At 42.6% G+C, this 22,649-nt stretch overlaps 1 long non-coding RNA gene across 1 annotated transcript in view; it reads left to right on the top strand.

Annotated features, from left to right (window-relative positions):
• Positions 1-2,246: 2,246 nt before the first annotated feature.
• Positions 2,247-22,649, top strand: part of LOC141096940 (uncharacterized) — a 139,666-nt gene continuing 119,263 nt past the window's right edge. The window contains exon 1 of the long non-coding RNA XR_012233817.1: positions 2,247-2,339. This is a non-coding gene — a long non-coding RNA (uncharacterized lncRNA). The remainder of the gene's footprint in view (positions 2,340-22,649) is intronic.

Here is a 22,649-nt window from a genome sequence, read left to right as displayed (position 1 = left end):
GCCCTCACACAGCCACATATCCCAAAAACTGAAAGTTTTAAGGGTCTTGGAAAATGGCTACACAAGAAAAGTTTTTTTATGATTTTTTTTTATCACCACTTAGATAAAAAAAAAAATGCATCTTTTGGCATCTGCATACAAGTACTAACCTGGAGAATCAAATTGCCACACTAGTTTTACCGTATAATGAACATGGAAAGTAAATAACCCAATAAACAATTGTGAAATAGCACTTTTTTTGCAATTTCACCACACTTCGAATTTTTTTCGCACTTTCAAGTGCATTACATGATAAAACAAATGGTGTCATTCAAAGGTACAACTTGTCCTTCAAAAAACAAGCCCTCATATGGTCATATTGAAATCTAAAAAAACTTATAGCTCTGGGAAGAAGGGGAGCAAAAAATGTAAACTCAAAGACAGAAATACCCAAGGTGGTGAAGGGATTAAGGGATAATTTTTGGACCCTGATTTCATTTTAAAAAGCATGAAAAAGTTGTCAGTGTTTGTTGTATTAAATGGTTGGCACTGGACTACAAGTATGTCTACTGGTGGTCAAGAGTCAACTAGTTTCTCGTCCACTTTTCTCAATGCTCTGAGAAGCTAGTCAGCATATGACCACAAAAATGTAAATCAAATGCTTGATGTCATCTGATGTTGGCTTGAACTAGCAAGAAGAACTATATTCTATTGGTAGGAATATCACTCACTAATAGGATTCAGAGCAGTGCTTGCTGAAAAATTCTCTAGGACTGAACAACATTCATAATTTGGAATGTAAACTGGGAGACTGATGCGAGTGATGACAATATCTAGACAGTGGTGCAGAATATGCTGGCAATATATAAATGTATAAAATAAATACATTTGTTGTTTTTTTTTTCAAATTAAAAATAGCTTGATGGCATTTTTGTTTTCTTAGTTTTCTGACTTTTCAAACAGCAATGTTACATTATATGTATACAAGTGTGCAGCTACAGAAGGGAAGAGGCAGCTGTCATACATAGTTTATGAACATTTTATTACCGCCTTCCTCTTTATGAGAGATAAATACATGTGCAATGTATACATGACTAAGGGCTCATACTCACAAGCGAGAAACTCGGACGAGTCTCGTACGTCAATACCCGGCGCTGCCGCTGGCACTCGGGAGCGGAGCGTTCAGCTGCATGTCTTTCTACACCTGTAAGCTAAGTCTGAGAGGATCACCAGAGTAACAGCACTGGAAATACACTACAAAAGAGGTAAGTTGCATTTTTTTTTTTTCTTATAACATTTGTACCGGTTTTCAAAGATATTGTAAAAAGCTGTACAAACCCTTTAAGGAATGCTAGAGACATACAAGTTAATTAAAATGTTTCCAGCGTGTAAGAACTGAAAAGTTTTGCACATTAAAGGGAATCTGTCAGCAGGTTTTTGCTATGTAGTCTGAGAGTAGCATGATGTAGGGTCAGAGAGCCTAATGTGTCCTTTACTGGGCTGCTTGGTGCAGTTTTGATAGAACTCCTGTTTTCTCTTTTAGGGTAGAGACACACTGGCAAATTTTTCGTCCGAGAATCGGATCGTAAAACTTGCCCTGGTCAGCACCTCTCCTGACCTGAACTTAACAGCTGCATAGTAATCCATCACGCTGTCATGCTCAGGTCAGGAGAGGTGCCGGCCAGGGCAAGTTTTACGATCCGATTCTCGGACGAAAAATTTGCCAGTGTGTCTCTGCCCTAACAGATGAAGCAGTTGTCAGAATGCTGAGATGTGCATACCAACAACTCAGCACACCCCTGCACCAGACTGGATGACTAAGTCGTCACTAACAGTACTGACAGCTTCAGCACACCCCTGAACCAGATTGGACAGCTGAGCTGTCAGTAACTTCATCCCAGACACCCTAAGGGCTGGAACCGTGACAAAAGGAACTGGAGGCACTATCAGTCATCCAATCTCAAACCGTCCACCGGCAGGGTTGCAGAGTGCACACGAGTAATGGAGAATCAGGGTTCTCTTTCAGAGGCAGTTTGAGAAATATTTACCACATCCAAGGAAGGCAGCAGTCAAGCAAATTAATCACTTCTCAACTGTCAGCAGTTGATATTGTGTGCAATGTTAGCAAGCTGCCAATCAGTGGTGGGGACGGGGTTACACAGATTAGCTGGACTGGCCTGAATGTGAGACCTAGTCAGGCAGTGGTAATCTCCTGTTGATAAAACACTTGCATACAGCCTAGTAATTGATACATCTCTGGAATCATGCTCTGTTTCCCTATATTATGCTGCTCTCAGATTAAATAGCAAAGACATACTGACAGATTTAATTCTACTATTGGAGTGCTGCCCTCTTTTTTGGTAAGTTATTATGGGTTTTTGGTGAACCTCTAAAGGCAGGCACCTGTAAATATACTACTAGTGCTACTTCATTTTTTTTCTATCCTATCTATATACCTATTTATCATCTATTTGTCTTATTTGTATGTATGTATTTAGAAATAAGTTTTATATAACAATACTCATTTCACTAATATATTTTCAGTTTGCGTGAGAAATTTCCTGCCTCTACAGACCCTTTTTAGAATTCATCTTTGCACCTGCCACTTAGCTTAATTAACAAAAGAAGGAGGACAGTAAGACCCTGTAATAATGGACTTCATCCTGGCCTTGTGAACCAAGTGGCCATGCCATGTGCTACCGATGTGAATAGGAAAATGTTCAGATCAAAGTTCAGTTCTTCTGCAGCTTTGGGATTTTTTTTCGTTAGAGTTCATGTCAATCTTATTTTGAAGTTCACGAGGGATCTTTCATAGCCTTCATTTTGGCAGATTGCAGAAACATGCTGTTAGTAAAGGCGACATGGGTTTCCTATATTTGTTTGTACAAAAGGGTCTAATTATGGCCCCTCAAATGCCCTGTGCGTGGAAGAATATGAATGTCAGCTGTGCACCTCTCCGAATTGAGAGCAGAGCACTTAAGGCCATGTGCACACGATGCAGATTTGCAGCGTTTCCGAAGCGGATTTTACCACGCAGAAACGTTGCATATCCGCATTGTGATGTACAGTACCTTTAAAATGAATGAAAAAAAAAAAACGCTGTGCAGACGCTGCGGATTTTTCCGCGCGGTTTTCCTGCGGTACAAAATCCTCCTCATGTTACTTCTTTTGTGAGGTTTTCTATCTCCCCTGTTACCAAATCCGCAGGGGGAAGACCGCAATGGAAAACCGCACAAAAACCGCGTGAAAAATGGAAGAAATCCGCAGGAAAAATGCAGGTCATTTGACCTGCGGTTTTCTTCCATTCTGCACGGAAAAATCCGCAGGGCTCAAAACTCCGTCTGCACTCAGCCTAAAAGAATACTGTTGCTGTTTCTGATAAAGGTCTTTTAAGCGAATTCTAGAAGGTAGTTTAGAATCAAGTGTAAAAAAAAAAAAAAAACTATTTTAATAGGAAACTAGGAAATATGGTGTTCCCTAGTGTCATAAAATCATAAAATCAGTATACCACCCATGGTCCTATGTGGAATCGGTGCAATAAAAATAATCCTTATTTATAACTCTCATCAACTACTTACAGTAAATCTGTCACCAGATACAATTGTTTCTTGGAAAGAAATAACATGTTCCCTTCACTGACAGAACTTATTTAATTTTTTTTTTCCTTTGACAACATACAGCAATACATCTAATAATTTCATATTGCTCACTATACGACCTCTTTTATATGTACAAAACCCAATGATGACACCAAGACTATCAATATATGCTATGTGTGTCGCAGTATTGCGCTAAATGTTGTGGAGTCACACCTCTAGTAGAAATATTTTGATAACACATTCAGCATCCAGTGAGAAACAAAATAATTTCACTTCTGCTGGATTGTGTAGCATTAACCCCTTTATCAGCATATGACTCTGGTGCGGGTTTGCACACTGAGCCTGCATCTTTCCCGGCAGATGTTGTCTGTATTATTCAACCACCATCTACCTCTAACAGCCGCGGGTAGAGTAGAGTTCAACCTGTGGTTGTTAACCTGTTGAATGCCGCTGTCAATCCCTGACAGCAGCATTTACTTTGCACCTGCAGGGGGAGCGTCATTCAATTCACCTACTGGTGTGCCCGTGATGCTGTTGCAAGGTGAAAATAGGTTGCCATAACAGGAGTCTTCTGAAGACCTCTATGCTTGTCAAGATTGTACTTCTGTGAAAGCCAGTTGTAGTGCAGCGGTGTGCCCACAGTGCGGTGATGAGGCAGTGACCCAGAAAGTTCAAAAGTAAACGTAGTTTTAATGTCCAAACTCACAAACACAACACATGGTATCCTCCAGATCGCAGCCGGCAAACAAGAAAATCCATAAATATATCCGGTTGCCAAGGGCGACTGCACCATTGTATTATGCTGCAGGATGCCAGGAGTTCACTCCGCTTGACTCTCTGTTCCCTCACACAGGCTGAGCTTTTGCAGAGCCATCTGCTCTGCACCTTGCAAACTCCACACTGATACACCCAAACCCTTTACTGCAGGGATTTTAACTGGAATCTGTGGCCATGGGCCACATGGAAAACCTGGGCCGGGAGAGGAAACAGACCGCCTCACTACCTTCCTGTAGTGCACTCCTGGCGGCCTTAATATGCTTCTTGGCTCATCCTGGGGAACACATAGTGACCCTGACATATGACCCCGGTCACTGCCTCACAGTCTATAGCTGGCATTCATTGGAGACTTATTTTTGCAATAGATAGCAGTATGTATGGCTGTGTATAGTACAGTCAATCGGATGATCGCAGAATAAAGTCCCCTAAGGGGACTAAGAAGTACAAATATTTTTACAATTTTTTTTTTTTACATATTTGAAAAAAGATTAAACCCCACTTTTCCAGATTAAAAATGAAGAAATGTATATTTTTAAATACACATATTTGGTATCACTATCGATTAGTGTACTGTAAACAGTGTAATGAGAAAAAATGGAAATTGCAGAGTTAATTTTTTTTCGGCCACACCAACACTACAATAGAATGCAATACGAGGCATTCAAAACATTGTATTTACCCCAAAACTGTATCTTGGAAAATGTTGCCAAAAGAATTTTTTTTTACAAATGTCCACATCATTTTTTCAGCACTGAAATAATAAAAAAAAAAACACGTTTCATTTCTGCGTAATCATTATGACCTGAAGAATCATATTGCCAGGTCAGTTTTACCATATGCTGAGCATGGCAAATAAAAAAAAAAATTGTGGAACTGCAATTTTTTTCGCAATTTTAACGCACTTGGAATTTTTCTCCCACTTTCCAGAGCATCTATATATAAAATTGACTGTATGTATGTGTGTATCACCAACCAATCACGAAGCATCTTTCATTTCATCAGAGCTGTTTAAAAGAAGATGACCTGTGATTGGTTGATATAAGCAACAGTTTTCCCACTCGACAACACCTAAGCAGACACTGACATGGTGGGAGAAATCTAGCATCCCTGGGAGCACAAGCTCCCAGCCATTGTCAGCCCCCCAGAAAGGAGCAGAGAGCACATGACAGAAATGATTCCCCCCCTCCCATCCCTTTATCCCCATCACACATCCTCCATCCCATATGCACATCTTCCCTCTTAAAGGGATCTCCAATATGGAAGTTAGGGCAAATCCCTCAGCGCTTGGATACTGACCCCAGGCCTCTCTTAAAGGGTTCATTGGTAAGGCAATTAGGGCAAATCAATCCAGTGCTTTGGTTTTTAACCCAGGCATCTCTTAAAGGGATCCCTGGTATGGAATTAGGACCGTTCCACTCAGCGCTGTAGTTCTGACCAGGGTCTCTTAAAGGGATCATTGGTATGGAAGTTAGGGCAATTCCACTAAGCGCTCTAGTTCTCACCCCTGGGTCTCTTAAAGGGATCCCCGGTATGGAAGTGAGGGCAAATCCACTCTGTGCTTTGGTACTGACCCCAGGCCTCTCTTAAAGGGATCTCCGGTATGGAAGATAGGGCGAATCCCTCAGCACTCTGATTCTGACCCCAGACTTCTATTAAAGGGATCATTGGTATGGAAGTCAGGGCAAATCCATCAAGTGCTTTGGTTCTGACCCCAGGCCTTTCTTAAAGGGATCCCTTGTATGGAAGTCAGGGCAATTAACTTCAAATGCTCTGGTACTGACCCCAGGCTCTCTTAAAGGGATCCCTGGTATGGAAGTTTGGACTGTTCCACTCAGCACTGTGGTTCTGACCCCAGAATTCTATTAAAGGGATCATTGGTATGCAAGTCTGGGCAAATGCACTCAGCGCTCTGGTTCTGACCCCAGTCTCTCTTAAAGGGATCATTGGTATGGAAGTTAGGGCAATTCCACTTAGCGCTCTGGTTCTGACCCCAGGCCCCTCTTAAAGGGATCCCCGGTATGGAAGTGAGAGCAAATCCACTCTGCACTCTGATTTTGACCCCAGGCCCCTCTTAAAGGGATCCCCAGTTTGGAAGTGAGGGCAAATCCACTCTGCACTTTGGTACTGACCCCAGGCCTCTCTTAAAGGGATCTCCAGTATGGAAGTTAGGCTATGTGCATATGCTGCGGATTCTTCTGCGGATCCACAGCATTTCTGGCCCTGTGGGACCACAGCAGTTTCTGCTGCATTGTACAGTACCATTATTTTCAATGGTCAAACCAAAAACGCTGTGCACATGCTGCGGATTTTTCCGCCTGGATTTGCTGCGGGTTACAATCCGCAGCATGTCAATTCTTTGTGCGGATTCCGCTGCGGTTTCACACCTTATCCATTGTGAGGTGTGAAACCGCAGGGCTAAACCGCAGGCTAATCCGCAGGTAAATCGCAGGACTTTTGACCTGCGGATTGACCTGCGGATTTTTACAAATCCGCAGGGAAAAATCCGCAGCTCTCCAAACTACGTGTGCACATAGCCTTAGGGTAAATCCCTCAGCATTCTAATTCTCACCCCAGGCTTCTATTAACCCCTTCCCGACCAATGACGCCACATAGGCGTCATGAAAACTGGTGCCAATCTGACCAGTGACGCCTATATGGCGTCATGACTTTAAAGCTCCCCTGCGGGTCGGGTGACCGATGTCACTGAAAGGTCACCCGACCCGCAGATACAGGGGGCTTTGTTATTCACCAGAGGGGGCGTGGCTTCGCCCCCACGTGGCTACGATCGCTCTGATTGGCTGTTAAAAGTAAAACAGCAAATCAGAGCGATAGTAATATTTCATCAATGAAAATTGATGAAATATTACAATCCAGCCATGGCCGATGTTGAAATAGCATCGGACATGGCTGGAGACACTAAGTTAACCCCCCCCGCTGACTGACGGCGCCGATTGGGTGCCGCCACCGACTGACGGCTGTCACAATCTGCCCCCCTCCCCCTTCCCTCTGCTCCCCACACCTTCTGATCCCCCCCACGATACTCACTAACCCCCCCTGGCCATCCCGGTGTCCCGCCATCCTGCCGTCCCGGTGCATGGGTGCCTGTTATGAATGAGTCACCGTAGGAGGCAAAAGCAGAAATACAAGCTAAGTCCAGAAAACCAGAGAAGTTGGCAACTACCAGATTGCAGACCCCTGAACCTATCAACACAACTAGCAGTAGCCGTGGGGGGTTCCTACGAAGCCCTAGACCCCTCGATCACAGCCGGAGAATTGCATAGGCCTAAAGAAAGAAAGGGGAAATCTAAACTGCCACAGAGCAGGCCCCAAAGCAATAGGCAGCCCCCAACATATAATGAAGGTGAAGCAAGATGAAAATACTAACACAGACAGAAAGATAGACTGAGCAAAGACAGGGCCCGCAACTATCTAGATAGGAAAGGACAGGAAGGCTGCTGTCTGCAATCTGCCAAAACCCTATCAAAGACATAAGCCAACAAGCTGATATGAAAAAGGCCCTGAAGCAGCTAGGCTTCAAAAACTAAATCAGCACTCAGGTATTTTCAGAAGACAGAGCTAAATGAATTCAGCACACCCCAGCAGGGAATGGCATAAATCCAGAAAAACAAAGCAAAACAAAGTCAAAGCACAAAAGCAAAAGGCCGAGCAGCAAACTTAGCTTTAGAGGAGCAGGAATTCAGACTGGTCTCCAAGGATCCCACAGAGAAATCACCCGCAGGGTGAACTCACAGAAGGATCCCACAGAAGAACTCACAACAGTACCTCCCCCTTGAGGAGGGGTCACCGAACCCTCAACTACGCCACCAGGGCGATCAGGGTGAGCCCGATGAAAGGCACGCACCAATCTTTTGGCATGAATATCAGAGGCAGAGACCCAGGAATTATCCTCCTGACCATAACCCTTCCACTTAACCAAATACTGGAGTCTCCGTCTAGCCAGACGGGAATCCAGTACTTTCTCTACCTCATATTCCATGTTACCTTCAACCAATACAGGGTCTGGAGGTGCCACCCCCAGAACAACAGGTTCAACAAACCTCTTCAACAAAGATTTATGGAACACATTATGGATTTTAAATGTGACAGGAAGAGCCAAACGAAAAAAGACCGGATTAATAATCTCCACAATCTTGTAAGGTCCAATAAATCTAGGCTTAAACTTAGGAGAAGCCACCACAGTGTCAACACCTGGGCAGGCAGAGGGCTCCACCTGCCCTGAAGAAAATCGAGGATGAAACCCAAAGTTACAAAAAAAGGTGACATCAAAGTGGCAGAACTAGCTCTATTATTTAAAGCAAATTCGGCCAAGGGCAAAAATGAAACCCAATCATCCTGATCAGCAGAAATAAAACATCTCAAATATGACTCCAAGGTCTGGTTTGTTCTCTCTGTCTGCCCATTGGTCTGAGGGTGAAAAGCAGAAGAGAAGGACAACTGAAGCCTGGAACAAAAAGTTCTCCAAAATCTAGACACAAACTGGACTCCTCTGTCAGATACAATGTTCTCAGGAATCCCGTGCAAACGAACCACCTGTTGTAAAAACAGGGGCACCAACTCAGAGGAAGACGGCAACTTAGGGAGTGGTACAAGATGAACCATCTTAGAGAACCTATCACAAATCACCCAAATAACAGTCATCCTCTGAGAGACAGGCATATCAGAGATGAAATCCATTGAAATATGGGTCCATGGCCTCTTGGGGACAGGCAAAGGCATCAACAACCCACTAGAGCGAGAACACGATTTAGACCGGGAACACATCCCACAGGACTGCACAAAATTCCTGACATCACGAGACAAGGAGGGCCACCAAAAAAACTGACTCACCAGATCTCTAGTACCAAAAATACCTGGATGACCAGCCAAAGCAGAGCAATGAACTTCAGACATCACTCTCTTCTTCCACTGGTCAGGAACATACAACTTTCCACTGGGACAACGCTCAGGTTTGTCCTCCTGGAACTCTTCCAGAGCACGTCTCAAATCGGGCGAGATGGCAGAAAGAACTACCCCTTCGCCAAAGATGGTAGCAGGCTTGGTCACCACAGGAGAATCAGCAAGAAGCTCCTAGAGAGGGCGTCTGCCTTGACATTCTTTGTTCCAGGAAGAAAAGAAACCACAAAATCAAAACGTGTAAAAAAACAAGGCCCACCTAGCCTGTCTAGGGTTCAAGCGCTTAGCCGACTCTAGGTAAATCAATTTCTTGTGGTCAGTGAGGACCACGACTTGATGCTTAGCTCCCTCCAACCAATGTCTCCACTCCTCAAATGCCCATTTCATGGCCAACAGTTCCCTATTCCCCACATCATAGTTACGTTCAGATGGAAAGAACTTTCGGGAAAAGAAAGCACAGGGATTCATTTTAGATGTTACAGGATCCTTTTGGGACAAAACAGCTCCTGCACCAATCTCAGAAGCATCCACCTCTACCTGGAATGGAAGTGAGACATCAGGTTGCCGCAAAACCGGGGCGGAGGTGAATCTTCGCTTCAGCTCCTGAAAGGAAGAAACAGCCTCCGGAGACCAATTTAACACATCAGCACCCTTTTTAGTCAAATCAGTCAATGGCTTGGCAATACTAGAAAATTTTGCTATAAATTTCCGATAAAAATTAGCAAAACCCAAAAACTTCTGGAGGGCCTTCAAAGAAGTGGGCTGAACCCAATCGTAAATGGCCTGTACCTTGGCCGGGTCCATTTCAATAGTTGACGGGGACAAAATAAATCCCAAAAAAGAAATCCTCTGTACTTCAAAAAGGCATTTAGATCCTTTGACATACAGGGAATTCTCCCTCAAGATCCGGAACACAGTCCGAATATGTTCCACATGAGAATCCCAATCCTTGGAGAAGATCAAAATATCATCCAGATAAATAATCAAAAATTTATCGACAAAATCTCGGAAAATATCGTTCATGAAGCACTGGAAGACAGAAGGGGCATTAGTGAGCCCAAAAGGCATCACCAGGTACTCAAAATGTCCCTCCGGAGTATTAAACGCCGTCTTCCATTCATCCCCATGCTTAATGCGAATAAGATTATACTCCCCCCTGAGGTCAAGCTTGGTAAACCAGCAAGCACCTTTAACTCTGGAGAATAGATCAGAAATCAGGGGTAACGGATACTGATATTTAACAGTAATTTTGTTGAGAGCACGATAATCAATACAAGGTCTTAATGATCCATCCTTTTTGGCTACAAAAAAACCCCGGCACCTAAGGTTGACCAGGATGGTCTAATATGACCCTTCTCCAAGCCTCCTTAATATAGGATCGCATAGCCTCGTGCTCGGGTACAGATAAATTGAAGAGCCGACCCTTGGGAAATTTACACCCCGGGCTCAGTTCAATTGCACAGTCATAACTCCTATTATCCAAAGCACAAAAGCAAAAGGCCGAGCAGCAAACTTAGCTTTAGAGGAGCAGGAATTCAGACTGGTCTTCAAGGATCCCACAGAGAAATCACCCGCAGGGCAGAAGGGCGTCGGCAGCCTTATATCCAGTCCGTAACTCCACTCAGCCAGTCATCATCATCAGCCTCAGGTGTTTGATAATCAGGCTCACTACCTTTCTTTACCAGAAGAGGGAGTTCCTCGGGCCTCAGTAATGAAGGGGAAAATGAACGCACAACAGGTGCCGTCATCTTGGAAAATGGCGGAAGCATGCGCAGTGCACCCGCCGGCATTTCCCGGCGGCAGATTGATTTTTTTTTTATTTTGATCACTGTGATAAACTCTCACAGTGATCAAAATAAAAAAAAGTAAATCACCGCCCCCCCTATCACCCCCCATAGGGACAAATAATAAAATATTTTTATTTTTCAATTAGGGTTAGAAATAGGGCTACGGTTAGGGTTAGGGTTAGGGCTAGGGTTAGGGTTAGGGCAAGGGCCAGGGTTAGGGCTAGGGTTAGGGTTAGGGCTAGGGCTAGGGTTAGGTTTGTGATTACGGTTAGAGCTGGTATTAGGGTTAGGGGTGTGTTGGGGTTATGATTAGGGTTAGGGGTGTGTTGGGGTTAGGGTTGGAGATAGAGTTGAGGGGTTTCCACTGTTTAGGCAAATCAGGGGGTCTCCAAACACGACATGGCGCCACCATTTATTCCAGCCAATTTTGCGTTCAAAAAGTCGAACAATGCTGCCTCCATTCCGAGCCCCGACGTGTGCCCAAACAGTGGTTTACTCCCACATATGGGGTATCAGTGTACTCAGGAAAAATTGCACAAGAACTTTGGGGGTCTAATTTCTCCTGTTACCCTTGGAAAAATTAAAAATTGGGGGCTAAAAAAATAATTTTTGTGGAGAAAAAATTATTTTTTATTTTCACAGCTCTGCGTTATAAACTTCTGTGAAGCACTTGGGGGGGTTCAACGTTCTCACCACACATCTAGATAAGCTTCTTAGGGGGTCTAGTTTCCAAAATGGGGTCATTTGTGGGGGGTTTCCACTGTTTTGGTACATCAGGGGCTCTGCAAACGTAACATGATGCCCGCAGACCATTCCATCAAGTCGACATTTCAGAACGTCACTACTTCCCTTCCGAGCCCCAACGTGTGCCCAAACAGTGGTCCCTCCCCAGTTATGGGGTACCAGCGTACTCAGGACAAATTGGACAACAACTTTTGGGGTTCAATTTATCTTATTACCCTTGTGAAAATAAAAAATAGTGGGCTAAAAATCATTTTTTGAGGGAAAAAAATATTTTTTATTTTCACGGTTCTGCGTTATAAACTTCTGTGAAGCACTTGGGGGTTCACAGTGCTCACCACACATCTAGATAAGCTCCTTAGGGGGTCTAGTTTCCAAAATGGGGTCACTTGTGGGGGAGCTCCAATGTTTAGGCACACAGGGGCTCTCCAAACACGACATGGTGTCCGCCAACGATTGGAGCTAATTTTCCATTCAAAAGTCAAATGGCGCTCCTTCCCTTCCCGGCCCTGCCGTGTGCCCAAACAGTGGTTTATGACTACATATGAGGTATCGGTGTACTCAGGAGAAATTGACCAACAAATTTTAGGATCCATTTTATCCTGTTTCCCATGTGAAAATGAAAAAACTGAGGCTAAAAAAACATTTTTGCAAAAAAAAGTACTTTTTTTTTCTTACGTATCAATTTGTGAATCACCTGGGGGTTCAAATTGCTCATTATGCATCTAGATAAGTTCCTTGGAGGGTCTAGTTTCCAAAATGGGGTCATTTGTGGGGGAGCTCCAATGTTTAGGCACACAGGGGCTCTCCAAACGTGACATGGCAACCGCTAAATATTGCAACATACTGTATTTTCCATTCAAAAAGTCAAATGGCGCTCCTTCCCTTCTGAGCCCTGCCGCACGCACAAACAGTGGTTTATGACCACATATGAGGTATTGGTGCACTCAGGAGAAATTGCTCAACAAATTTTAGGATCAATTTTATCCTGTTGCCCATGTGAAAATGAAAAAACAGAGGTTAAAAGAAAATTTTTGTTGGAAAAATTAAAACATCCATTTTTTCCTTCCACGTTGCTTTAGTTCCTGTGAAGCACCTGAAGGGTTAATAATCTTCTTGAATGTAGTTTTGAGTAGCTTGAGGGGTGCAGTTTTTAGAATGGTGTCACTTTTGGGCATTTTCTGCCATATAGACCCCTCAAAGTGACTTCAAACGTGAGGTGGTCCCTAAAAAAAAAATGGTTTTGTAAATTTTGTTGTAAAAATGAGAAATCGCTGGTCAACTTTTAACCCTTATAACTCCCTAACAAAAAACTGTTGTTTCCAAATTTGTGCTGATGTAAAGTAGACATGTGGGAAATGTTATTTAGTAACTATTTTGTGTCACATACCTCTCTGGTTTAACAAAATAAAAATTCAAAATTTGAAAATTGCGAAATTTTCAAAATTTTTGCCAAATTTCCATTTTTTTCACAAATAAACGCAAAAATTATCGACCTAAATTTGCCACTAACATGAAGCCCGATATGTCACGAAAAAACATTCTCAGAATTGCTTGGATCCGTTGAAGCGTTCCTAAGTTATTACCTCATAAAGGGACACTGGTCAGAATTGCAAAAAATGGCCTGGTCATTAAGGTCAAAATAGGCTTGGTCATGAATGGGTTAAAGGGATTATTGGTATGGAAGTCAGGGCAAATCCACTCAGCACTCTGGTTCTGACGCCAGGCCTCTCTTAAAGGGATCTCTGGTATGGAAGTTAGGGTCGTTCCACTCAACGCTCTGGTTCTGACCCCAGGCTGATGGGACGATGTGGGATATTAGGGGTAGTAGTCTGGTAGCTCTGGCTGACGAGATGATGTGGATATTATAGTGAATGTGGCTATGCGGAGTGGGCGGAGCAATACACTCCACTTTATATTTATAGATATAATCATTATAACACGAATGGTGTTATTCAAAAGTGTAAAAGTGTAAACTCTCATACGTCTATGTGGCCAGAACAATAAAAAAGTTATAGATCTTGGAAGAAGGGGAGGAAAAAGTGAAAATGAAAAAAGCTGAAATTGCCTGTGGCGGGAAGGGATTAAGACTGTTTTCACACAATGCATTCCTGATGGATGCTGTTTTTTGTCTAAATTATCCAAATACGGTGTAAAATAGGAAAATTATGCAAAAAATCCATTGAGAATACATCATCAAAACGCGGAAATTAGACACATGACAAGGTACAGAAGGTACTTAGAGAATTCTATGGGCTGTTTAGTTGGAGGTATTGGCAAAAGGTGTTGAAATCATATTTTTAATTGTGTTTTACCTTCTATGTCTTTTTTTGAAGCTTGAATAAGAATTTAATCTAGAGGTGTATATAATAGTATTTTATTAGTCAATAATATACACCATTGGGCAAAACTTTTAGGCAGGTGTGGAAAAATCTGGATTTGCCAAAATGCAGATTTTTTTGTAATTCACTTCTGAAAGAATTCAGCAAGATGGCTGCTTGCCATTGTGCTGAAACATAAACAGCCATCAGAAGGTTAAAAAGAATGCTTATACTCACTTTATGTCCTGTGCTCATTTTCTTATCATTGGCACTAAGTTCTGAATGCTAGGCTGAGATTTCCAGCTCTGAGCATGAGTGCGCAAGTTCATGGTGCATGTTGCAAGACCATGATGTTGTGACCTTACATGTGCTTGTGTAACATGGCGATAACCGTGGATGAGGTCCTCGTTCTCCATGCCCTGGCACGCTACATGTAAATGGGGTCCTAGTTGGTCCAAGTCACATGATGCCATCTCAGGCCTCATCAAAACCAGAAGCCCCAGCCTAACATGAGGCCTGAAGCCCCAGCCTAACATGAGGGGATTTAGCACTCAACATCAATAAAACATTTGCTGACAACTGGATGGAGGATGGGGAAGAGCGAACGGACCGGACAGGGAAGTGGTAAGCTGACTACAAATATTTTTCCCCTTTCAGAACTGCTTGTTCTACTGTACCCTGAAGATAGTTTTTAATGACAGTGGCTGTACATTTTGGGCATGTTACCGCCATCTATCAGTGGTTACCTGGCAACTCTAAAGATGACTATCACATATATATTTTTATTTATCATATCATTTAGTAATACACATGTCATCTCCATTATTAGATTAGTAATTGGCTACATATGGCCATCTGATTAGCTCTGATATACCTCTGTACGCTCCGTAACCAGATACTTCCTTTTTGACAATCGTAGCCTAAACTTAACAGTAGCAATATGTCACTTCTGATGACATGATACCCACCAACTTAATCCCATAGAGGCAACATGTTTCTTCCAATCAACGTCACTTCCTTTTGTGGACAGAGGAGCGTCACACGCCAACGTTTAATTCGTTCAGGCCACATTCAATGACACTATTTAAAGCTGCCCCACACCTTATCTACTTGCGTTATCCCAAAGCATATATGTGCCTTTCTCCTAAGTACTGCAGCAACTTACTGTAATGGGCTGGGTGGTGGAACCACTGTGCCGGAGCTCAAGAAAGATCTGGAGGGACGTGACTAGGAGCCTCACTTAATCTGACCACAGATACCTAGCAGTGTACGATACTGAGATCAGAGGAGAGAGAAGGGAAGTGGTCCAGGTGCTACTCCAGGACTGACCTTGGGTTGGTGGCAGCTGACCACCTAGGAACGGGTAGCTGGGGCGGCCTGAGCAAATGTCTAATAGATGCAGGCAGGTGAGATAAGACAACAGGTACCACGAAAGCAGACAGGACCGGCTGGTGAGAAGATGGGCACTAGCAGATGCAGTCTGGGTCGGTTCATAGGCAGGTAGGCAGACATGGCTGATAGACAGGCTGGTGTGCACAACTGATAGACAGTATGGCATTCAGGAACATGAGCACTGGGACCTGAGAACTGAGAAGGATGTTTAAGCACACACTTGCAACATTGCACAAGCACCTCCCACCTGATGGAGGTGCTTTAAATAATAAGTGCTCCTCGCTGGGGACACTTTAGGACAGCATGCGCTTGCGCTTTAAGAAGCCCGGACCGCATGCTCCCTAAGCGCTGTGCCCTTGTAAGGACTCCATCCACAGCTGTGCTGGGTCTGTGAAATGCCATGTGCACGCAAAGAGTACTTTGGTTCCTATATCAATCATAACAAAAAAAATAAATTAAAGCACAGTCTACTTTATTAAATCCTCTTAATACATTGTTAGTGAACATGGCTTTAAGGTGCAATGATACACTGTGCTGCTGTAGGTATAATTCAAGGAAATTTATTGGTGCCTACGCATTTCCTGAGCTGTCCCAGCTCACTTCATCAGGGCATCTGATGAAGTGAGCTGGGACAGCTCAGGAAACGCGTAGGCACCAATAAATTTCCTTGAATTATACCTACAGCAGCGCAGTGTATCATTGCACCTTAAAGCCATCTTCACTTACAAGTCCTTGGACCCAGTGCAGACTGCAGCAGCTGTTTCATGCGTTTGTAGGTGTTGTGACCGAAGTTTCACAACCCTATCAGGTGAGTCTCTCCTTGCCTCACCATTACAATTGTGTTTTAAAGGTTTCACACAGTGGATGCGCCCTGTTTTGTTTCTCTTAATACATTGTTGGAATACACGTAAAGGAAAAACTTTAAAAATGGTATTTACTCAATGACATAATTAAACATTTAATGTCAGCAAGAGTTGACTTGATCATACTGGAGACATTTATGAGCAAGTGCTCTCAAATAACCTTGCTGTAAATATTCTCTTTGGTGGATCATGCACAGTGTTTAATCCAAAAAGTTATTTCCTGGAAAAAGGAGTAAAAATTATAATTTATAACACTTCCACCATAATGGTCTTGTCTGGAATTCTGGGATATATTTTAAGATAAAATCTGGGTGTTTTAGGCTTAATGCCTGACGTGAAGTCAAATTATTCTTGGTGATATTTCAGCAAATATTTGTTGTAGTTGGCAGCTAATTTCAGATTGTGTCTTTATCTACTTTGAAAATATGCAAAAATGTCAAATGTGGGTCAAATGTAGTGTACAGCGTATGTGTTCTCACACAAGCCTCACCCATTAAACTATGATCACTAGCAAGCTTTGTTGGCTGAGGGATTGTACTTAGTTTATAATCTGAATTAATTTGTGAAGTATCATAAATTATTTATCTGTCTTGATTTTTACTTAACGGGTTCAGATGTTAATGGCCTAGCCTTGAGATAGTTCATCACTATCAGTGCAATGGTATTCATAGCCTCTAACCCCTTCCCAACATCCACACGTATGACGCATGTTGGGTGCAAATGTATGGAAGCAACATTTTCATTTAACAGCAGCATCCAGATCTTGTTCTGATTTCTTCTGTTTAACCTCTTAAATGCTGTTAATCAATGAGGTGTAAGGTGTGAGGTGCAATGTTGTTGCAGGGTTCTGATGGGTTGCCATATCAGCTGAAGGCCTCCATTACTGCCATATGTTTGCTCCTATGAAGACCAGCCAAAGGATGGTATTCACAAGAGATTGGTATTTTGTCTATATACTACATAGTAAATAATATTGGAGCTTATAGAGCAATCTGTCAAATAGTCAAAGCATCAAGACCTTGAAAGGGACCAATAAATAGTTTGGTATGGCTATAATTATACTGACCTGAAAAATCATTTTTCCAGGTCATTTTTACCATATACTTAAAGGAACCTGGCATGTAAAAAAAAGCTATTAACCTGCAGGTATTCAGTCAATCTGCAGGTTAATAGTGTTCTGAAGCTAAACGGCACTCATACTGAGAGCCTATGTACTGAGCAGTGACGGAACACACGCCAGCCCACCATTCTGATTGAAGACCCAAGGCTGCCAGGAGAAATAAAATTAATTTCCTACCGGCAGCGGGGCTCTAAGTTCAGACACCGGGTAGCTTTAGATAAGTTGATGGAAAAGTAAAGAAGATATGTCTCTTGAAACAAGGGGAGAAAAAAACTGTCTGCAGCATAAAGGGGTTAAAATAATCATTTGTTCTAAAACCTTAAGAAATTATACAGTCAATTGTTGTTTGAATGACAAAACCTCTATAATGCAAAGTTACTTGACATTGGGGCGTTTCATCACAATAAATAAGTTATATCCAATTATTAATGTGTATAAGACATTGATATATGAGTAGCATTTAATGATTTTATTTAGCAGTGGATTCTCTTTTTATGGCTACAGCTAATTATATACTTAACATCTATCTTCACTTGTATTATTTTCTTCTCCTTTTATTTTATTTGGCAAACACTAGTGAATCAGTAATTCCAATAAGGAATAGGGAGGAACATTTTATCCTTCCAAGTTCAAGAGGTAAGTGTTGGTATATCAGCATAATTGTAAAACCACAAAGCTATTTTGTATGGTTACAATAATAGAAAGAGGGCTTAATTCACAGGAAAACATGCAGAGTATCAACATTATCCTAGATGGAAATATGGTAACAGCATGACAGAATTTCATGTAGATGTTTCATAGTTGACCTTAGAAGTGAAAAGACGTTATTGGCTTATTTGATCAGTCTTGACAATGATTCTACAATGTTTGGAGTATTCATATTATATGATAGGTTAAGAAAAAAACATGTCTGGATGTATTGAAAAAGACAACCATCTAAATCCGTGCCAACAATGCAGCTCATTGAAAGAAAGCGGTGAGCTCTTTAAGGGAGCAGAACATAATTGCTTGTCAAGATCAATTTGGTATTTAATGGTGGTATCTGTGTATTGGATAGAAACGTGTTACTGTTTATAAGAATAGTATACTAAACACATTGTAGAATTTGTAAAAATAAGTAAAAATTGAATTTGGCATTCCAAAGTTGTTGCAGAATTGGTGTGGTTCTCAGTAATCACCTCTTATTGTCTCTTACCCCCTTGTTATTCTCTGTCTATGTGACACCTTACTCTAATGTAATTAGATCAGACGTAAGGTAAGCACTTTATTTCTTAGATGTTTTCTCCATCTAATGATTACACCTACGTTTTGGGCATCAAACACACCCTCGCTCCCTTTGTTACCCACCAATTTGGCGTACGGAGGCGATAATTTATATTAAAAACATCACTACCGGTGATGCGTTCATGCCGGCAACAAATGACATACCGCGGCTGGGATCACGTCACTACCAGGAAAAAAGGCATAGTCAATCTTGTGACGGTCCACTATTTAATACCAAAAGTCGTAAAATCATCAGGCAACCCTGGCACACCAGCCTGACCAAAGAACTGAGGAGGGGTTCTAGGGTTGCTGAGCAGAGATGGAAAAGATCACATTCCAATGAAGACTTCATCGCATTCAAACAGACCCTCACTACTTTTAAGGCCACACTCACCACAGCAAAACAAACCTACTTCTCATCTCTCTTATCCTCCCTTTCTCAAAACCCTAAACAGCTATTCAACACCTTCAATTATCTTCTCCGTCCCCCAGCACTTCCTCCCTCGCCACTTATCCCAGCTGAAGACTTTGCCTCATCCTTCAAACAGAAAATTGATAACATCAGACAAAGCTTTGGCCTACAACCCCTCCTCCTAACTACTCAGCCCTCCTCCTACAAAACCAGCTTCTCAACCATTACAGAAGACCAACTTTCCAGCCAACTCTCGAGATCACATCTCACCACCTGTACACTTGACTCGATCCCTTCCCATTTCATCCCAAACCTCACCACAGTCTTCATCCCAACCCTAACCCATCTCTTCAACCTATCATTAACAACTGGTGTTTTCCCCTCATGCTTCAAACATGCTTTAGTCACAGCCATCGTTAAAAAGCACTCTCTTGACGCATCCTCCATATCTAGCTATCACCCCATATCACTTCTCCCCTATGCCTCAAAACTCCTGCAACATCATGTCCATTTCAAACTGTCCACCCACCTCTCTTCCTGCTCCCTCTTTGACTGCTTACAATCTGGCTTCTGACTGCGTCACTCCCCTGAAACTGCCCTAACAAAAGTCACCTTTGACCTACTGACTGTCAAAGCCAAGCGACACTACTCTGTCCTCCTCTTCCTGGACCTGTCCTCTGCCTTTGACACAGTGGACCATTCCCTATCACTACAGACCCTCTCATCTCTTGGTATCACTGACTTGGACCTATTTTGGATAGTGTCATACCTAACAGACCAGACATTCAGTATCTCCCACTCACACACCACCTCCTCACCTCTTCCTCATCTGTCGGAGCCCCGCAAGGTTCAGTCCTGGGTCCCCTGCTCTTCACCATTTACACCTTCGGCCTGGGACAGCTCATAGAATCTCACGATTTGCAGTATCACCTCTATGCTGATGACACACAGATCTACAGTAGTTCAGTAGGATATGCTAAGATCACCGAGTCATGAGTTCTCTTCACGTCTTCCTCTGTGATTTACTGCCACACTAATTAAGGATATATCCTCCTAGAAAGATGAACTTTGGAGAACCTTCCTAATCTTTGTCACAGCAACTGCATGTTTGAAAGTAAAAATAAAACTTTCCAAGAACTATTCCAGAATGTAATTGTGTAACAACATAACAAAAAAGTGTCACACAATAAAAACAATGAATTTCTGCCTTTTCTATTTTTTTTATTTCTCCTGGAGATAATCGCCACTTAGTGCTTCAGGAGTTTTACTCCTTGGAGTAAAGGAGGCTATACATATTAAAGAAGCACGCCAATCAAAATTTTTACCTTCTTAATATATTGCAATTGTCATTGTATATAGCACTATTTACTTACAATTGCTCATTTTGCCTTTCTATCCAGTTAACTCATCTCTTTTCCATTAGGTCTATGGCATCATGTGGTTAAAAACAGACTAGTAGAATCTTTCTAAGCTCTATGTTGAAACAGGAGGTCAATTTTCCAGAGCGGTCCATCAATCTTGCCAATTGAAAACCTCACATGTGAAAACTGATTTTCTGTTTGGCAAGGCTGACGGACAAGTCTGGTCACAGGCTCTGCAACGAGCAGCCAGTGTATGGACAGGAGGTCTTTGCAGTCTGTGTGAAACGTTGCACTAACCAGAGCAGAAGGACCGTTCAAAGCACTGCCATTTCCTGATCATTTGCACTTACCCTAATGGGTACGTGTTCTGTCCGTGAAAAAATGGGCCTTAAAGCTATGTTCACATGTTGCATTTTTTTGCATTTTTTTCACAGGCAAAATCTGCTGTCTTGGCAGTAAAGAAGCTGCTTACAAAAAAGCAGGTTTTGCTGCATTTTTTGCTGTGTTTTTGTTGTCTCTTGTGCATGTGTAAGGGAGGGCCAGGACCGTAGTCATGATCTGTACTCTGGTGGCAGCTACGCCCAACCCTTCCCATACATGAAATAATAGTATGCTCCTTGGCATACCTGAATCTCCATAGCCATAATGGTCCCTCTTCTAGGTGACCCCATCAATGGAGACACAGTCTGAGACAACTTTAATACTTGCTTTACTTAAGATTTTGCACTTTACATCCACAGTTGGTACAGCATAACATTTGCTTGTTTTCTGATCTTTCCCTTGCTTGTTGTCACTTCTGTGTAGTACACGCCCAGACCAGACCATACTAGATTGCTTCCCATTTCCTTCCAGGTCTGACCTCACTACAATGACATTTCCTTCAGCCTGTTTTGCCCCAGACATGAATTCATCAATCACTACGTTTGGTGACCCCCAGTGAAGCATCCGGTCCATCTGTACCGATCTCGTTGAAGTGTCAGCTCCCTTCATCTCCTTTGTCCAGCCAACTTCTGCCCTAAAAGCATTGGCCCAGGCGGTAAGACGCCGCATCATCCTTTTCCTGTACTGACCCACAGCTAAGACCTGCAGTGGTCGTGGGTAACGTGGGCAATAATGACTTAATGTTACGTGACAGCCAAGCTGTCCGAGCTGATGGTTCATGTGGACTCTTGGGCGCCCTGGCCCCGTCTGACTAAACCACGATTCTGCACTAACCTTACTCTCAGCAGCCCCTCCTACCATTAACCCTCTAAGAACCTACTATCAGGCTCCACTAGTATACCCCCACCTAGTGGCCGGTAACATAATTACAACTACCCAATCTATGGGGAAACTATATACTAAGAGTGCCCTCCTCTAATGTCCCAATAAAGGATGCACTACCTTTCCCTAACTGCACATACCCAAAGGACACATAATGTACATGCAATATTATCATACAAGAACATGAGGCAATATATACAGTTATCATACAATGGCAACATATTTAAGTGGCAATATCATAAGTAATGAGCGGTAATACATAATTATACATGTAGCAGTACCACAGGCAATAATCATAAAAATACGTTTGTAAACATTAAGATCTTGAAAGACATTCAGAGGGACGGGAGGCATAGGAGACATCACATCTTACCCCCTTACACATACTGATAAGGTTTAGTGCCTCAAAAAATCATGATGCAACTTCCTTAAGGGTTTTGCACCAAAAACACAGCAAAACCTGATACCTGCATTTTTGCTGCGTTTTTGCCCATAACCATTTCTTTCTATGGGTGAAAAAATGCTGCAAAAACGCTGACAAAACTCTGAAAGAAGTGACATGCTGCAGTTCGCAAAAAGGCAGCAGTATTCCAAATAAATCGGGAAAAAAACAAGGTGTGTGCATGAGATTTCTAAAGTCTCATAGACTTTGCTGTTAACTGTAAAGTGCAGTTTAACATTTACATAAATTTGACCAATCTTGCCAAGTCTGTCGACGCATCCACTAGGAACGCTGCTGCTCCCTTGATAGTTGGAATAGACGTCAGGATGGTATCTCTTGGTACTTGCTGCTCCAACTGGTCCTCCAAGTTGTCCAGCCATACCTTCAAGGATCTGGCCATGCACATGGCGCTATG

Source organism: Dendrobates tinctorius, unplaced genomic scaffold (genome assembly GCF_039654945.1).
Source record: "Dendrobates tinctorius isolate UK_male_01 unplaced genomic scaffold, ASM3965494v1 ptg000082l, whole genome shotgun sequence".
NCBI lineage: Eukaryota > Metazoa > Chordata > Amphibia > Anura > Dendrobatidae > Dendrobates > Dendrobates tinctorius.
This window is presented reverse-complemented; position numbering and strand designations above follow the sequence as displayed.